This window comes from Rutilus rutilus (genome assembly GCF_951802725.1).
Source record: "Rutilus rutilus genome assembly, chromosome: 7".
Lineage (NCBI taxonomy): Eukaryota > Metazoa > Chordata > Actinopteri > Cypriniformes > Leuciscidae > Rutilus > Rutilus rutilus.
In genome coordinates this window covers 2170043-2189938 of record NC_140221.1, presented here as the reverse complement: position 1 = coordinate 2189938, position 19896 = coordinate 2170043, and the positions used below count along the sequence as shown (strand labels likewise).

Genomic DNA, 19896 nt, shown 5'->3' with positions numbered 1-19896 from the left:
TTTGAAGCTTTTTTTTACTTAAAAATATAAAAATTATGTATATATATATACAGTGCTATGCATAAGTTTAGACACCCATGCTAAAGTTGACTAAAAAGAGGAATAAAAAATCATCTTTTGGAAATTGAACTTAATGCCTTAATTTAACAAATTAGGAAAAATCCAACCTTTAAGGACACCAATTTTCTTTGTGAATGAATAATGTATCGTAAATAAATACATGTTCTTCCTTAAAATACATGGTGCATAAGTGAGTACACCCCTATGTTAAATTCCCATAGAGGCAGGCAGATTTTTATTTTTAAAGGCCAGTTACTTCATGGATCCAGGATACTATGCATCCTGATAAAGTTCCCTTGGCCTTTGGAATTAAAATAGCCCCACATCATCACATAGCCTTCACCATACCTAGAGATTGGCATGGGGTACTTTCCATAAGATCATCTCTCAATGCAAATCAAACCAGCTATTAGGCTAACTGAAATAAAACCATGCCAATCTCTAGGTATGGTGAAGGCTATGTGATGATGTGGGGCTATTTTAATTCCAAAGGCCAAGGGAACTTTATCAGGATGCATAGTATCCTGGATGGATCCATGAAGTAACTGGCCTTTAAAAATAAAAATCTGCCTACCTCTATGGGAATTTAACATAGGGGTGTCCAGACTTATGCACCCTGTATTTTAAGGAAGAGCATGTATTTATTTACGATGCATTATTCATTCACAAAGAAAATTGGTGTCCTTAAAGGTTGGATTTTTCCAAATTTTTTAAATTAAGGCATTAAGTTCAGTTTCCAAAAGATGATTTTTTATTCCTCTTTTTAGTCAACTTTAGTATGGGTGTCTAAACTGTACAATATATACTGTACTTGCAGATAATATAACATTAATGAAATAAAGAAACATTGTCATAAAAGTGTACTCTAGATACACTTTAGTGTAAAAGTAAAGTTTTACTTTAAAGTACATTTTAAATCATTATGCGTAAATAATATGTTGTTGTGCTTTAAAGAAGTGCACTTACTTTTATGTGGTGACTAACACACATCTAAAGTATTCGATTATAATTTGAACTGTAGTGTATTCAAAATTACATTTAAAGGTAATATATTTTAAAAGTACTAAATTGCAACTTCTTTACAAATGTGTAATTACAAATATAGTTAAATGCATGAAATAGAAGCTTCAATGGAAATAACATTAAATTATATTTTAGTTTGCTTGTCAGTACATTCAACATCACACTTTAACCATATTTCAAAGACAATATGAAAGATTTAAGTCCTAAAGTGGATCAAAAATGACTCTTAAGTGCAACTAACTGCATTTAATATAAATATAAACTATATTACGATTGCATTTGCATGCAGTTAAGTGTCCGAAAGCATTACATTTAGTTTGCACTGAAGTATATAATTTAAAAGTATAATATTTCTGTAATTGTACTCTATTTAAAAGTATACTGAAGTTTACTTCTTTCTTTTTTTACAAGGGCTGTCAGCTTTAGCAAACACAACTAATAATTTCCCATCTCACATAAGAGATTCGAGGTTAGATCTGGTGTAGCATCATAACCTTCCATTTTCAATCATCTAAAGATAACCAGGACAAACCTTGTCAGGCAAACAGGAGACAGTGGGGTGCTGCTGGTGTGTGAGGCACAGTGAAGCACACACACACACACACACACGGTTTACATAAGAGAGAATCGGCCCTCCCACAGCTAGCAATGGTTCATCCCGCAACCTGAGACCTCGTGCAGCCACATGCGGTCTGGAGCAAATGCAGACGAAGACGAGCGCCTGCAATGTGACAAACTCAGTCATGTTTACACTTCATTTGCTGAACCTGCCAACACCGGCAGTAAGAGTCAAGTGTCTCTAAAACAACCATGATATTTCACCGGGAGCTCTTTGTGTGTGTGTGTGTGTGTGTGTGTGTGTGTGTTTGTATGTACAGTTACTAGCACACAAACATTTGTGGATGTTTCAACAGACACTGAAACCTAGAATAATAACATATTATAACATTAGTGGTGGAACGGTACATGTATTCGTATTGAACCGATATGGTACGGGCGTCACGGTTCGGTGCATGAATTTACACGGAGAATACACGGTATAAAAATAAATTAAACTTGCATGCAAATTAATGAATGTAATGCAGAACTACTGTTAGATACGCGGGTTCTTTAGGGACACCTAATCTGTAGCTCCGCCTTAGCTCTGATTGGCCCCTGTGTAGCCGAGCTCCGCCTATTTATGCAGATTTTTGTCAGGTTGACGGTCCAGTGAGTGAGTCAGTGTTGAGGGTAAGGGCCCGTCCACACGGAGACGCGTTTCGCTGTATACGTATACATTTTTTATCGTATTGGCGTTTCGTCCACACGGATCCGGCGTTTTGGGAGACTGAAACCGCTATTTTTTGAAACCGGGTCCCAAAGTGGATAAATCTGAAAACGACACCCTCGCGGTTTCGTGTGTACAGCCAATCCGTATATTTTGTGAAACGATGATGTCATCACATCACGTGTCGTCTGTGTCACGAGTAACAGCAACAACAATAATGGCGGACTTTTATGACTGTATTCGTGCTGCAGAAGCTACTAAGCCTACTAGCTTTATTACAGCAAAATCTATTGCTTCTCTGCAACTGTGGTGAGCAAAAAGCAATAATCTTTGTCTTCTTCTTCTTGGTTCGTATACAGCGCGCAAGGTTATGCGCATGCTCAAAGTCTTCTTCTCCGTGTATAGTGTATCTCTGTGGCAGAATTACAGCGCCCCATACTGGTCTGGCATATATACTACACCGTTTTCAGTCGGTTTCAGTGGTTTCGTGTGTACGCAGATATTTCTTGAGACGACGCCGTGTTTACGGAATTTTTTTTTAGAACGAGGAAAAAAAAATATCGGATCGGGAACGCACCGGCTTCGTGTGGACGTGGCCTAAATGTGGCTGAGTCGTCGTCAGCAGATGTAAACACTCAGGAGAAGTTGGATGAGTTTGAACAGATGGGATATTTTTATTTACCCCAATTAAGGCCAAAGAAAGGCATTACAAATTTACAAGAAAAAGAAAAAAAAAGAAAAAAAAACTGTTTAGTAAAGAAAATAAATTGACATAAGAGTCAAAAAAAAAAAAAAAAAAAAAAAAAAAAAAAAAACAATCACAATTTTGCAGCCTTTGCACAAGCCACTATACATAGAGCATCACACAGACTTAAGTCTTCTCATCTCATGCCCCCCAAGAGAATAAAGCTACTCATCTTTATAGGACTAAAGGTACCCCTGAAATTGGCACATACCAACACAATATTACAATGCAGGGGTGGCTCAGGTGAATAGTCCATAAATGCTTAAAAACAGCCGAAATGCTACATCTATAACACTAGAAAATTACAAAATATTATTTCTATGATTCCAGCTAACATTTGGCAAAGCCACAAGTCATACTAACAGTCAAACAATTAATAACTCAAACTCCGGTTCACTTGCAATTGACCCGGAAGTCATAGCGTCATTTAAACCCCCCAATTGCGGCAAAATTTCCTTTACACAAACAAACCGGAGACGCCAGTAAGACACAAAGATGGTATGTCAAAGCTATGTTCCTTTTAAACTAAATAAACAGATACATAATTAACGAAAACATATGTTACGTGGTTATTGAAACTGATCATGATTGTGAAATAAATAACAAGGTTTTAAACAGCAAGATATGTATTGATGATAGTAGCTATAGCATATAAATCACCGTAGTAATAGATATTATAAGTGTGCACACGAAACTACGGCATTACTGTGGGAGTTTTGATAAAAGGCTAGGTTACCGCTAATTTGAAACAATATAATGATTAACAAAACACCTTGACACGCTTGACAAACAAATACAAGCAACATTTGCACTCAGTCTTTGTGAACTGTAATAGGTAGCGCATCGCCGCCGTGATGGTAGCTAAGCGCCCCGTCACAGTCAGGGGCTGTTTACACCTGGTCATGCGTTTTCTGTGATCGGATAGCTATCCGATCGTGAAAAGTCCAGGTGTAAATGCCCTCCGAAACGCATTCGAGACGGATTTGAATCTGATCGCTCAAACCACTTCAGGAGGAGGTGTGGGCCGCTTTCCAGACCAAACTGGACAAGTGCAAATGGAGGGGGGATTATGGTGTGGGGTTGTTTTTCAGCGGTTGGGCTAGACCTCTTACTGTGAAGGGAAATCTTAATGCTTCAGCATACCAAGACATTTTGGACAATGCTATGCTTCCAGCTTAGTGGGACGAGTTTGGGGAATACCCTTTGTATTCCAGCATGACTGTTCCTCAGTGAACAAAGCATAAAGACATGGTTGGATGAGTTTGGTGTGAAAGAATTTGACTGGCCCGCACTGAACCCAGACCTCAACACTTTTGGGTTGAACTGGATTGTGAGCCAGACCAACATCTCATCCAACATCAGGTGACCTCACAAATGCTCAGCTGGATGAATGGGCAAACAATCCCACAGAAACACTCCAAAATGTTGTGGAAAGCCTTCCCAGAAGAGTGAAGCTGGTATAGCTGCAAAAGGGGGACCAAGTCCATATTAATGTCTATGTATTTAGATTGCAATGTAATTACAGTCCCTGTTGGTATAATAGTCAGGGGTCCCAATATTGTATATCAGTGTGTATATATATATATATATATATATATTTTTTTTTTTATTGTATTATAGATTTTAGAACTTAAATATTTCAGATAGTTACCAACCATTATAGTATTTATATTGTATTATTTCAGCTGTATTTAAATGAATGAAAATGATTTTAATTTAGTTAGATTTAGTTAACCATAACACTGATTTATACACAACATAGAAAAAAAGTGTACTTCTTTAATCTCATGTATTGTAAATATACTAAATGCAACCATTGAATTCAAAAGATCTCTATGTCTCTTAACTCATTTATGCGGTTTAGATGTTGTCAGTGCGTAGACGATGTACGTGTTAGTGTCTATGCGAATGTGCAGAAACACGTGTGTTAGTTTCCACACGAGTGCCAGTGAGTGCTGAGATCACACTGAATATTTGTCAAAGGTGAAATACACCTGATGAATATTACTCAAGTGTGTCTTCCAGATAATAAGTGCTTGATGGCTTGCACAGAAGAATGTAAAATTATAGACCTTGGATTGATGATTTTGAAAGGTGAAACGCAGTAAAACATTCCGAGGTCAAAGTATTTCTGGAATAGCAAAAGATTCACATTATTTACTGAATCGCATATTCAAAGAGGCATAATGGGGAACATGGCTAAGCAGCCTTTTCTTTAGCTATTTAGCAAGATAATTTACATGACACATTTTCTATTATATATATATATATATATATATATATATATATATATATATATATATATATATATATAAATATATGATTAAATCTTAAACAGCATGGTTTCTGGGATAGACTAGATACGTTTCAGAAAGTATAAATATCTAGTATTGCTCAAACCCCAGACACTTGCATAATAACAGACATTTTCCAATAAAACATTCATGCCTCGTATGAAAAAATAATAACGAATATATCCACAGCAATAAAGCCGATGTGAATATATCCTGAAGCCACGGCTCTGCCAGGATCTGCCAAGTGTGTGTTGGGTTTTCATCCTGAACGGGAAGCGAGCATATCGAGCGGGATTCTGTCGGCCCGTGTCGTAGTATCACATGACCAAAATAGATGGCCCCTGTCAGTCGTTATTAGAAGGCCGCTTCATTTCCCGCCGGCATTAGCGTTTGGCTAACCAGCTCAGCGTCGGCCCTGCAGAGCGCACTATAGGCTGCTGTTTTATACCTGCATAATAAATAGAGACGGGCAGCATTTTAGCAAATGCAGTCCCAGTGATACCGAAAGCAATTTGCCACTGCGTCTAAGAGTCCAAACCAGCTTTGCTCTTTAGCATTGTATCGATGGCTGCAGAGACAAAGCGGTTCATTCAGAGCCATAATAAGATTCTTCACCTCTACAGAGCCACGGCTGCGTTTGCAGAGGGTTTCGGGCTGAAGTGTAAACCGCAGGACTCGGCAGGGTTAAGCAGGCAAACGCTGAACATGTGGTGGGTGGCTGAGGGTGAAAGGGAGCAGCGGGTCAGAAAGTCAAGTAGCTCTCAGTCTCTGTCTCAGACGGCATTTTCATGGACCTCTCACAGTCTGTTCTACACTGTAAAAAGTGGTAATCTGCAATTTCTACCCTAAAGAGCTGTTTTTTACTTGATTTAACCCATCATTTTACATACAGTACACATTGAATATGACATGAATATGAAATAGTGGCAACTGGTGTACCAACGCTATCTCACGACCAATTCTGGTGAGTAAAAGATGGCTAATTCGTACGAATTCGTACAACCTCTCTTGTATGAATTCATACAATTTGTCTAAACCCACGTGATGGGTAAGGTGTAGGGTTTAGGGGCGGGGTCAGTTGAAGGTCATTCGTACGAATTCATACGAATTGGGCAACTCGTAAAATATGTACGATTTAGCAAAAATCTAATGAATTCGTACGAGTGAGTTCATATACATTCGTATTACCCACCTCGTAAAATTCGTAATCTAATTCACTGAAGTTTAAGAAATTTGTGGGGTTACATGTTTATTAGACATGTAAAGTCTTGTTTAAATTATATAAATGTGTGACAGAGATTTTCCCAGAAGTGCTTTATATAAAACAAAATGTATACTTTAACTTCAGGTGATTGATTCTACTACAGATGCTTTTAAGTCTGTACTTATTATATCTGCGGCCTTGATTCATCAATATCTTTTCCCAGAACAAAACAAACAAACTCTGAAATAGAGCTTTTATTCCTGTTTGAAATATATCATGTAAACAGACCAGTCTACCCTAGATTGGTTTAAAAAAGTCTGCTTCTTCTAGGGAAGTATGTCCAAACAGAAAAAAATGTATCCGTTAATAAAAAAAAAAAAAAACATTATACATTATAATTATACATTCAAAGACTTTGTTTACATTATATAAATGCGTATTTGCCGAATGATGAAAGTACAGGAAAAAATGGCAAATATCAGCTATTTTGGTTTTGACAATATCGGTTAACTACTAGTTGAGTTTTTTTCCCATGCTGTGGACAATTATTCCATGTGATCAACTATTGCAGATCAACAAGATAAACTGGTTTAGACGTGCTGCCTTACATGTTGGTCAAAAAACCCTTTCTATGCTGATAACGAAAAAAAAGCCAAAAACCGACCGATACATATCGTTTTTTTTTGACAATATCGGTTAACTACTAGTTGAGGTTTTTTTTTCCATGCTGTGGACAATTATTCCATATGGTCAACTATTGCAAATCGACAAAGACTGGTTTATACTGGTTGCCTTACATGTTGGTCAAACAAACCCTTTCTATGCCAAAAAAATGCCAAATATCGGCCAGTAAATATCGGTTTTGACAATATCGGTTAACTATTGGTTGATTTTTTTTTTTTTTTTTTTTTCATGCTGTGGACAATTATTCATTGTGATCCACTATTGCAGATCAACAACATAGACTGGGTTAGACGTTTTCCCTTACATGTTGGTCAGATACCGATAATGAGAAAAATGCCAAATATCGGCCGATATATCGGTTTTGACAATATTGATTGACCACTAGTTGAGTTTTTTTTTTTTTTTTACCCATGCTGTGGCCAATTCTTCCAAGTGATCAACTATTGCAGATCAACAGCATAAACTGGTTTAGACATGTTGCCTTACATGTTGGTCAAACAAACCCATTCTGTTATTCAGAATATTCTACAAAAAAGTGGACAGCTTTTATGCAGACATTCAACGGAATATGTGAGACGTGACGCTGTAATCTAGTTTTATATTTGAAAACTTCTGAATAAAAATAGTACAGTTGTGTCCATAAAAAAGTGCAGCTGACAGCACCCCTTCACACCACCGCAAAAGTGAGGATAAGTAGATCCGTCGAAGACATTCAAGCCTCGTTTGTTGCAGAAACAGACAGGCACACTGTCAGTTTTGCTGTACTGGCGTTAATCTGCTCTGTGGCTAATTACCTGTTCCAAGTGTGAAACAAGAGCGGCTGGCGTGGACGGGCGCTGAAATGCTGACAGCGGGGTCTCACCTACGAACTCGGTGACTGGAAGAGCTGTCCGGGGAGCAGACCCTCAAACACACAGCATCAGATGCCCACCTAGCATTTGTTGCACCGTTGGCACTCTCTCCCTCACCCATCAGCAGAGTTTGAGTGTCAGACCTCTGTTAAATTGTGATACCGAACACTGTAGGGAGAGCCCTAATTGGCCCAAATCTCCTCGTAAGCACAGGGCATTCAGCTTCTTCCCTGGAGTCGTGCAGATATTGGGGTGGAAAATGTGTTGCGGCATTGTGACGGACGTTGGCTTGATTACAACTGGCGTTTGAACAACAGTCATTTTATTAATAGCGCTTCTGTATCACTGTGGCTTTAAGTGAAGTGGAATTTGATTGTCATTCTTATGGAAAACAGCAGATAAATGGTGTATTCATATCCAAAATATGTGTATCATCAATCTCTCAAGTGGCCTTTGTCCTGAAATCTCACAGAGATTTTCCCAGAAGTGCTCTATACAAAAAATGATATATGCTTCAGCTTCAGATGATTGATTCTCCTACAGATGCTTTTAAGTTTATACTTATTATATCTGTTGCCTTGATGAAAAGTGGTTTATCAATATTATTTCCCAGAAGAAAACAAGCAAACTCTCCACAAGGGACTTTTTGAAATGCATCAGGTAAACAGAGCAGCCTACCCTAGATTGGACTGGATGCTGGATGTTCAACCCAAAGAATCATGTTAGCGGATATTTCAATTATAAAAGACAAAAGACCGTCTACTCTCCGCCTACTGACCTGATGCGTGAACATTACGGGAAGCACTCTAGCCAGACAGGATTTAAACTTTGTCGGCTGAAGTCCCAAGTTTAGTTTGAAGACGACAAACGTATCAAGCACATTGTTCTCTCACCATTCTTGATTTCTAACACACACTCACAGTGTTCGGCTTGCGGCTGAGCAGAAACTAAAGCTGCTGCTCTCCCTGTGTTTTTCCGTCGCCTCCGGGCGAGTTCATATGTAAATTGCATGAGCCATTAGATCGATAGATCTGAAAAACCCCATACATTTACCTTCCCAAAGACCTTCTCCTCGAAGAAATCAGGATGAAAGTGGACAAAAGAGACGGATTAAAACACCAGGTGTAGACGGGAATGTCCCTCGTCTACTTGTGATCCGATCGACCAAATCATATATTAAACTCCCCCTGTGGTGAAAATCCAGCTTTGTATGTTGTTTATACTGTATGTGTATGTTGTGTTTTTTTTTTTAATATGAATTTGCACGTTTTTTCTTATAGCATAAGTCGACACCATTGCTGAGTATTTTCTCCTTAAAACTGCAGTGAACCAAAGACAGTCTCAAAAACACGGTTTGAAATCGCTGGTGTTTCTGACGTCACAAACTACCTTGTAACCAATCAGATCAACGTGTGATCGTCAACGAGTGGATCTCTGAGCTGATGTGAGTGAGTGGAGGCGGGGCTCATTTGCATATTCATAGAACCGCGCATACTAAATGAGGCAAGGGTGTCGAGTTACATTCAAGCTATTTTAAGGCATGAAGACATTTTTTTCAAGGATATATGTATGTAATTTTGGATATCAAAGATGATTTTTAGGGGATACATTTATTGACTACCACTGCATGAAAATTGGGATTTCCGACCCCGTAAACGGCCGTAAATCTCCCTAATTATCGGCAGTTAACGACAATTTACAGCCTGTGAACGTCGCGTTCGTCTGTGCCGAATATTGTCGGAAACGAACCATGACGTATGCAGAGCGCTCGCGCCGGAGGTGTGAATGGCTCTAATTACCATATGAATAGCAGCTCCCGCCAGAGAAAGGCTTGAATTTCCTCACTCACTATTGGTTGAACCCACGTGGTTTAAACAAGAAAAATCACTCGTGATTGGTTGGCAGATCTGTTACTATTGGTCACCCTCGCTCATTAAAAATTCACAAAATTATAATATTCATATAAATAATAATATATAAATTATTTTTTTATATTCATAATATGCTATTCTGTGGTATATTCATGTCATTGTTAACCTATGGACTACATTATTACCATCAAGGACATGAATTTATAAAGGAATGGAAAATTTGCCAGGGACATGCTGTTTATTCAAAGAAAGAGCTTTATAAGCACAGACACAAAACAATATACACCTATGTACAAAGCATAGATCATCTGCACACACAACAAATTGGAAGCTCAGTGTCTGTTTTCATCTTTGGAGCTGTAGGTGACTAGCGGCGTTCTCTCTGAATTCGATCCACTTTGAAAACGTCTGTGGTGCGTTGCCCTGTAGTTAGGAGTCGCCTCTAATCTCGACTGCAGCGTAGCACAGAGCTCTGTGAGCTCCTGGCTGGTGGTTGAACTTCATCGGACATCAGATCTATGGTGGCGCACTTCCAAATGCCCACGTCATCCTCACCTAGCACACCGTCTCGCTTCTAGCAGCTGTAAAAACAACCAATACAGACAATCAGTACTGTGATGCACTGTGTATGGACACAAAACATCTATTAATGCACGTGAAAAATAGTCACATTGACAAAATCTTACCCTCTTTCTTCTCGCTCGACTCCGAGCTGAACTCTTCACAGCTTCGGCCTGCAATGCCAGATCTGGTTGTTTGTACCTGAAGCTCCTGCGTACTGTCTCGTAGTATGTCTTACAGGCAGCTGGAAAACAATTAAATGAGAGTGATATGAATAAAAACAATGCAAGTCACAGTAAAATGAAACAAGGAGAAAATAGTAAAAGTTACTTACAATGTCGTCATGATCAGCGTCATGAAAATCTGGACTTGCAGACATAGCTCTGAGTAAATGTGAGGTTACGCCCTCGTTATGAGGCGAGGTTACTCTATGGAAACAAAATGTATGATTAAGATCGTAAACTATAACGGATCTATTTTCTTATACAAGAGAATGAAAGCATATTCTTTGAATCTTACCTTTAAAATGTTTGTAAGTTTTTATGAAAGTAAAAAAATAAAAGAATGTAAGATTCTTTTATTTATTTTTTTACCTTGATCCAGTTCGTAGCGCCCACAATTTGGCTCAGAGTTGTGAAGATGGCATACTGCTTCCTGTAAATTACAGGATTATTTACAATTATTAAACAAATAATAGCCATCAATCCCATGACCTCTTGCTTTGATGAAATCATGAAAAACAGAATATTCTTACATTTCACAAGGCCTGACAAAATACAGCTGCAGGTAACTAGCGGCATTCTGTCTGAATTCGGTCCATTTTGCAGACGTCTGTGGTGCGTTGCCCTGTACTTTGGAGTCGCCTCTAATCTCGACTGCAGCGTAGCACAGAGCTCGGTGAGCTCCTGGCTGCGACAGGACGGAGGTCGCACAATCCATCCAGACACCCCGCCGACGATGCCGTCTTCCTCATCAGACATCAGGTCTATGGTAGCACACTTCCGAAGGCCCACCTCATCCTCAGCTAGCACACTCTGTCTCGCTTTTAGCAGCTGTTAAAACCAATAAAGACAATCAATACTGCGCAATGCACTGTGTATGGACAACACACATCTATTAATGCACCTGAAAAATAGTCACATTGACCAAAAACGAATCTAATCTAATAAATCTTACCGTCTTTCTTCTCGCTCGACTCCGAGCTGAATTCACCACAGCTTCCGCCTGCAATGCAAGATCTGGTTGTTTGTACCTGAAGCTCCTGCGCACTGTCGTGTAATATGTCTTTAAGGCAGCTGGAAAACAATTAATTGAGAGTGATATTAATAAGAACAACATAAGTCACAGTAAAATTAATAAGAACAACATAAGTCACAGTAAAATTAAACAAAGGAGAAAAAATGCAACCGGGTGAAATTGCATAAATACACACCGGAAGCAAACTATGCTTTTTGAAATTGGGGTTTTATTCTGATTGCTGTTTAAAATAAGTGACAGAACAAAAAATATTGTAGAAACAGTTTACAGTAAATTTGAAGATGACAATCAAATGTCACAAAAAGCTTAACCAGTGGATCAATGCCCAAATCCACAGAATACTTAACTCAATTCAAACTGAAATGCAGTGTAATACACTGCAACTGGTCAGATTTAAATTGATTTCTCCAAACCAAAATATGTTAGGCTACAATTAAATACGATAACACAAACTGGAATACGGCAGTGGCTGAGGTAACTTAGGCCTAAGTTACAAGAGAAATAAAAGCACTTTAACAAAGCCACAACCCACGTTTAATCATGCCATGCGGAACCAGAAATATGCATTTAACCATAAAGTTATATTGTATAATCACAGAATATAGATTCAACTCATTAACAGATTTATCAAATAAACATGCCATCAGTAATTTCCCCCATAAACCATAAAACGTACATACCCAATCCTTTACCGTCCGATCACCACGAAATTCCCTCGTCACACATGCGCTCCAAATAAATCTATTAACAAAAATGTACACATCAAATGTTCTTTTAACTTCGCTTCACAACTTATTTGTGCATATTAAAGATATTGGAGTAATATTTACCAAGAAAGAAGACCGTATAACACAGAATCCGATCGATGCACGCACCGTCATGGAGCTCTCCTGAACAATGAAAAATGGCTGCCGTTCTCTGGTCGCGCGCACGCGTCCAGCACAAGTGATAGTATCGCGAGAAGAGAGGGATTTCTTAAAGGGGCCACAAACATTTTTAATGCACAATAGAAACGAGGTACATTTTATGTAAACAACTCTAATCGTAGTTGTAACTCTATATGTACAGTAGGCATAATTCTTGTCATTGCGTATGTGTATGCAGCATGAGTCAAATACAATCTTCTGTTCGTGTTGTATTATGCACAGTGGTTGGGCTCTAAGAGATTGTGATGCTGTTTGCATGGAATGCACATTTTACCTTTGTGGCAAAGCCTGATTGAAATTAATTGTTGAAATAAATGGTTTTGTGTCTTTTTTACATAACATTGGCTATTGCTAATGACACATAGTAACTAATCTAGCTACTTTCATTAAATATATAAATTTAAGCTAAAATGTAAGAGGGTCATTCTATGAAAATGTCCATTTTTCTGTCCCTAGCCTTTACAGAAATATTACACTTAAAAAACACTTTAGGGTTACAATTTCTTTACATTTTAAAATAAATTATTTGAACAATTACACCCTCTTGAGCCATCAATGTGGCAATATTTGATTTTTATGAATTATATAGAATTTCAAGCACCACAGAAGTGCTCGTCCCTACAGTCATGTACAGAGGCAAAATGCTTTATTTTGAGGTCAATACCAGATTTTTACACCATTTAAAATACAATAATGTATACATAACTATCAAATATATTATGTAAATGATATATATATAAAAAAATGCAGAATACATATTATAAAATTTATAATGAAAGTAGTGGTCCCCTGGAGTTGTGTCACTGGTGTTACCGTTAAACAAAAATCTCTTATTTTGAAATAAAAATCACACTGCTATAGCTTATGTTTGTATGCAGGCCTACGGAATTTATATTCACAATACTTAATAACTAATATTATTTTATTGCATTTATATTAGTTGTTTGAAGAGTTACAAAAAAGCGGTCGGTCTTAACACAAGTTTCAGCCGGCAAGTCGGTCGGACTAAAAGGGGGAAAAAATAAATAATTGGGTCGGTAGGCTACTAAACTGACAGGGTCGGTCGGGTTACGGCAAACAAGAATATTTTTAAGGATGGCCTTAGACTATTGTAACTCACTTTATTTTGGCCTATCTCAGGCCTCTCTCTCTCGTCTACAGCTAGTTCAAAACGCAGCGGCTAGACTTCTCACCGGGACACGCAAATATGAGTCGATCACCCCTATTTTATTCAAACTCCACTGGCTACCTGTCACATTCAGGATTGATTTTAAAATTTTACTATTTGTGTATAAAGCTCTTAACAAACCGGCCCCCCAATATCTGACCAATCTCCTCTGCCCGTACACTCCATCTCGTACTTTGAGATCCAGTGATCACTGTCTTCTCATCGTGCCCAGATCCAGATTTAAAAAACGAGGCGACTGCACTTTTGCGACTGCAGGCCCAAAACTTTGGAACAGTCTACCCCTCTATATCAGACTAGCTCCCTCAATTTCCATCTTCAAAACATCCTTGAAAACTTTTAATACCCCTTGACACAACTATTTTTTTTTTTTTTTATTGTCCTGTTTCTGCCCTGCATTTTATCTATTGCCCTGTACAGCACTTTGGTCAGCCTTGGCTGTTTTTAATTTTGCGTTATAAATAAATATTGTATTTTTTTTAGAATTAAGTTAATACCTTTGAGTCACCTGGGATAAAACTCCCCCTGCTACCCTCATTTGCATTTGTAAAGCTCACAGCAGTCTCATTTACATGTTAAAGCATTAGAGGGAGGGGGGTCACGGGGCAAGCAAGTCCCACGTCAATTTCCGACAATTTCCGACAGTTTGCAGTGTTGCCTGTAAATTGCCGTTTGCAGTCGTAAACCTGAACTTCCACGACAATTTACAGCGCCGGTAACTGTCGAAAATCCCACTTTTCATGCAGTGTACAGGGGAACTTTAATATCAGGTGTAAAAGAAACAGCGCTCTGAACATCTTTGCTCAACATTTTGTGTTCCACAATCTACTAAACTACTCCATTCCATTAAAAGCAAGTCCTTTGAAGCACCTCACATATGAAGCATTCTGGAATTTTGGATACCCTGTCAGGCCACACACACACACACACACACAAGCCTCTGGCTAGCCTCAAGCATAGTAACCAAAGCCCACGACATGTATCTGAATGACAGATGTAAAGACAGAAAAGAAGAGCTCAAGGATGGAGATCCAGCTGGGCGATGGGAGCAGCTTCAGGGGTTAAGAAGAAACACACACGCTTCCTCCAGTTTACTGACTCCAAATATGAGCTGAAAACTCTCGGTCCGCTGTCCTAACAGACCTCGGAGACACCCAGACCGACTGGAGACGAATTACAATCATGAGCGTCTGATGTCTCGCAGCACAACTCCTCCGTGGGATGAAGATTAACACTGTTTGAACAATGATCCGGGCTTTGTAATCGCTACCATTTGTGTCAACAGATAAGAAATGGGCCGATTTTACTGCAAGATTACAGTAACAACAAATTAATGACTCTGTTTATGCGAACACAGCTCCTAAATCAAAACGAACACAACGGAGTATGTAAATTCTGCTGTGAAGTTATTAGCTAATTGTTTCTGCAGATTGGAGGAAAGTCAATTAAGAGGACGTCCGAGAGCCGGTGAGAGCGGCGGGCGAGCAGATTTGATGGCGTCTCGTCTGCACGGTTATTAATCTTCGCTGGCCTTTCTGACAGAAATCGATAAAAGAGAGCTTGACCGCTTCTCCACACAACGATTCTATCATGTCACTGCTTGTGTTCGAGAGTCCGTGCGCTTGTTGTTGCTTGTTTATATATGCGGGTAATTGACAAATAACAGGAATCTTCTTAAAGACAGAACGATTTTAAGTTAAAATTTGTATGAGAGATAATAACTGCATCCCAGTGTACAAATTAGCATATTTTGTCCAGTGACATGATATAATACTATAAAGTAAAAATATATTAACTTGCTATTGTACACGGACAAACACACACGCTATACCAGTTTGACCTCTTGATTAAATTCTGCTCCGATTCTTGAAGACAAAATGCTTTTGTTAGATGTAAACGTAAAAATTAATAAAAGGATGCCTTAATCTGATCAAAATTAAGAGTAAATACATTTATAATGTTACAAATAGAAATTTTAAATAAATGCTGTTCTTTTGAACTTTCTATTTATTATAGAATCCTGAAAAAAATTATCACTGTTTCCACAAAAATATGAAGCAGCATAACTGTTTCCAACACTGATAATAATCATAAATGTGTATTGGGCATCAAACCATCATATTAGAATGATTTCTGAAGGATCATGTGACACTGAAGACTGGAGTAATGATGCACAAAATTACTGTTTTTAATATATTTTTGATTAAATAAATCCAGCCTTAGTGAGCAGTATATGATTTATTTTTACAAAATTGCAATTTCTGTACAGAAAAAAAGAAACAAAAAAAAGAAAAGAAAAGAATAAACTGTCTAAGCTACTTTGGAAAAAATGAGATTTCCTGAAATTTAAAAAAAGGATATAAATATGATTAAAATGAAATATAATAAAAACTGGTTGTCATTTGATTTTTACCATTTTAATCACATTTTAGTTATTCTCAGTTAATTTAAATAATCATACAGTGTGACAAAATAAATAAAATAAAATAAAGTTTTTTTTATTTTTTAACAAGAATGCAGCTCATAAAAACTGCATATCTAATAAGTACATCAAATTTCCTCAAAAATACAGTCATAACCGCCAAAATAATCCAGCTGATTGTACATTATTGTGCTTATTACACGGCTACTTAAATAAATAAATGGATGTGAAATATCGATTTGAAATTTAAACATTGCATCATGCGAGCAGAAACAGATGTGTTGTCGTGAAACTAGCAGAGCTTTGAAAGAAAATCAGTCGCCTGGAACAACGGTCAATCATACAGTTCAAAGATCTGATCGCAGATTAATGCCATTGACAATTCATCAAACAAGTCTTCCAGAAAGCCGTGTAATAAAAGAAAGAGGGACCTTGAATGTGGCTTCGAAAATCCAATTCAGCTCTGGTGTATCTATCAATATTGCTGGTGGAAAAAACAGCAGTTAAAATGAGTAAAGATTCAGTACAGCAGATTGTAACCACAGGCATTCATATAAAAAATGAGTCATGCTCCTCATACTTACAGGAAAAGAAATCTATTCTCAGCCCAGCACTGTCGCCTCCTAAGCTCATGCATTGACCCATCACAACCCGAATAATTCCCACACTAAATGCTCTCTACAACATTACCAGCATGAAGTCTATATGTATATTTGATCACATTTACGTCCAGCAGGCGAATCACAGGCCCATCACAGCAGAATATTATTATATGGCGAGGGAAGCAATGAAGACCTTCGCTGCAAACAGCGTTTATCAGCCGCAGATTTAACTTTCAGCACGTCTGCCGGCTGTTGACCACCTGTACAAAACTTCCTTTCTTGAGTGAAAGTACAGATACTACTGGTCATATATTAAGTAAAAGTTGTAAAGACTTGTTTTTACCTAAAGGGTAACTCTTGCCAATCTGCAACCTAGGGTCTTTTTGTGAATTATAAGAGCCTGCTGTTTGTGTTCAAGGCCATTAATGGTCTGGCACCGGCATACCTTGCTGAATTACTAACGGTCTACCAACCTGCCAGAACTCTGCGCTCCTCTGAACACACCTCTCTGGTCACTCCCAAGTTTAAATATAAAAAGTTTGGAGGCCGGTCATTTGCCGTCCAGGGCCCAAAGCTGTGGAACGCTCTTCCGCAATACCTACGAAGCATTACCGTGTTGAGTGTTTTCAAATCCCAGTTGAAAACACACCTATTCAGACAAGCTTTCAACACGTAGCTTCCTATTTGACTGTTATTTTATGCACATTTATGTTTTTATTTATTGTTGTCTATTGTTGGTTTTACTGGAAAGCGCCTTGTGCACCTTCTGGCTGTTGTTAGGCGCTCTACAAATAAAATTTGATTTGATTTGATTTGAATCTACCCGAGGCAAACTTTCGTTTAAAAGCATAATTAGAATGGAAACGCCACCTTTAAGTTTGACCGTATTTTAGTTTTTGGTCAAATTGCCTTTTGAATGGGAGAAAAAGAAAAAGAAAGAGTTTGAACAACTCAGTAGCTGTGTGTCCGCCGGCATTTTGTCAGTCAAAAATAGTCAATCTCAGAATGCGACGTAACAGGGAGGAGAGTAAAGATGGAAAGATCCTAAAGCTTAGTCCCATATAAATTCACGGATAATTTGTTGTTTTGTCGTTAGTGAAAATCAATATTGACCTTGTATTTGAAAAAGGATCTTCATATAAGAAACAATACTAAAATTCAGAGTCAATTCATTCACATTCGGAGATCGACTATTTTTGACTGTCAGAATGCCGGCGGACACACAGCTACAGTGAGTTGTTCAAAATCTTTCTTTTTAGTAAACTCTGTGTCCACAAACAATGTTCTCAATGCTGGAGTTCATGTGTAGAGCCCCTGGTGATACTTCCAGCAAAGTTTCATGTTGTGTCGAGCCTTCTTAGTGTTTTAAAAATAGCCATTTTTGATGCTATCATAGTCGTGCCCCAAGCACTCCCATTCACAAGACAATTTGACCGAAAACGAAAATACGGTCAAACTTAAAAGTGGCGTTTCCATTCTAATTATGCTTTTAAACGAAAGTTTGCCTCGGGTAGATTAACAAAAATACCCTAGATTGTATTTTGGCGAGAGTTACGCTTTAAGTAAAAGTACAGAAGCACTCGTTTTTAAAAGTACTTAAGTATCAAAAGTAAAAAGTCAGTGTCAATGCATTGTTTTCTTTTTTTTTTTGCATTGTTGTATGTAATACTTACAGTACTTTATGCCTCTGAATCTATGCCTGCCTTCCCTCATATCAATATCACATGTATTTCTAGAACACAGTTCCAGTACTGGGATTGAATGTTAGATTGAATAAGTGCACTCAATAATGTCCGCAACGGTTTCGGACACCCAAATGGCTGATCCCTCAAATAGTGCCCTATTTAAAGTTTTTTGGGCTTTTAGTATGAATATGTCAGCCTTACTGTTACCTATAAGTTAGTGTGCTCCAAAACAATGACAAAATTCGCATTTAGAAGACCAAACCCAACGTTGAAAATGAAAATCAGGTTGATGTCAGAATTCAACGCCAGATTGACGTTAATCTCTAACGTTGGACAGACGGATTGACGTCAACCAATTCAACATCTGTCCGACGTCGGGTTCTGACGTCAACCGGACTTTCATTTCCGACCAAAATCCAACATCTGTCCGACGTCGGGTTCTGACATCAACTTAAGGACCTTGGCAGAATTGTAGTGGAGTAAAAAGTACGATATTTGTCTTTCAAATGTAGTGAAATTAAAGTAAAAAGTTTACAGAAAAAATAATACTCAAGAAAAGTACAGATACTCAAACAGTGTAGTTAAAGGGATGGTTCGGAGTAAAATCAACCTAGGGTACGGGCTTTTCCTTAATCACTGAAGTGACGTCGACGTCCGGGTTAGCGGTAGCATGAGCCGTCGGGCAAGTGTCATTTAAATAAACTCCTGATGTACTTACAAACTTTCCAATGCCTCGTTTTATGAGTACAGAACCTATTTGTACTACTGTAGAAGTTTGGTGCATTCTGGGCATTATTAGTGGGGTAATTTACGAGATACAACCTTGGATCCATTAGCGCCTGCACTAAGCCATCCGGCTGATATCTCTAAATAAGCTCTAACTTTAATAATGTTCGACCAAGGGGAAAAAAGGCTTGAGAAGTGTGGTTTGGTTTGGCTCGAGGTCATGGTGCAAAGGACCCTAGGTTGATTTTACTCCAAACAGTCCCTTTAAGTACAGTCCTCAAGTAAATGTACTTTGTTACTGTTCACCTCTGCCAGTCGGGTTAAAGTCCCGGGTAAAGTCTGTTCAGAGCTGATAGCACACGAGTCCGAAGCAAAGCAAAGCAGCTGTCTGAAACGGCCCAAGAATCTGGAGCCTGATAACAAAACCATAAATCAGACTCAGGAGGAGGCCGTCTAATTATAGAGGAGCTAACAAACATTGACAGAAAGATCCCAAACACTTCTCTTGCTTTCGCTTTCTAACTCTTTAATC

At 38.2% G+C, this 19896-nt stretch overlaps 1 protein-coding gene and 1 long non-coding RNA gene across 2 annotated transcripts in view; both read right to left on the bottom strand.

The window, feature by feature from the left end:
* astn2 (astrotactin 2) overlaps positions 1-19896 on the bottom strand; it is a 435007-nt gene that overhangs the window by 382677 nt on the left and 32434 nt on the right. The window lies entirely within an intron of this gene.
* On the bottom strand, positions 10225-13290 carry LOC311293970. Its single transcript, XR_014627985.1, has 7 exons — positions 12498-13290; positions 11737-11855; positions 11315-11612; positions 11154-11214; positions 10895-10988; positions 10686-10804; positions 10225-10580 (listed from the first exon to the last, which is right to left on the bottom strand). It is a non-coding gene; the product is annotated as an uncharacterized lncRNA (long non-coding RNA).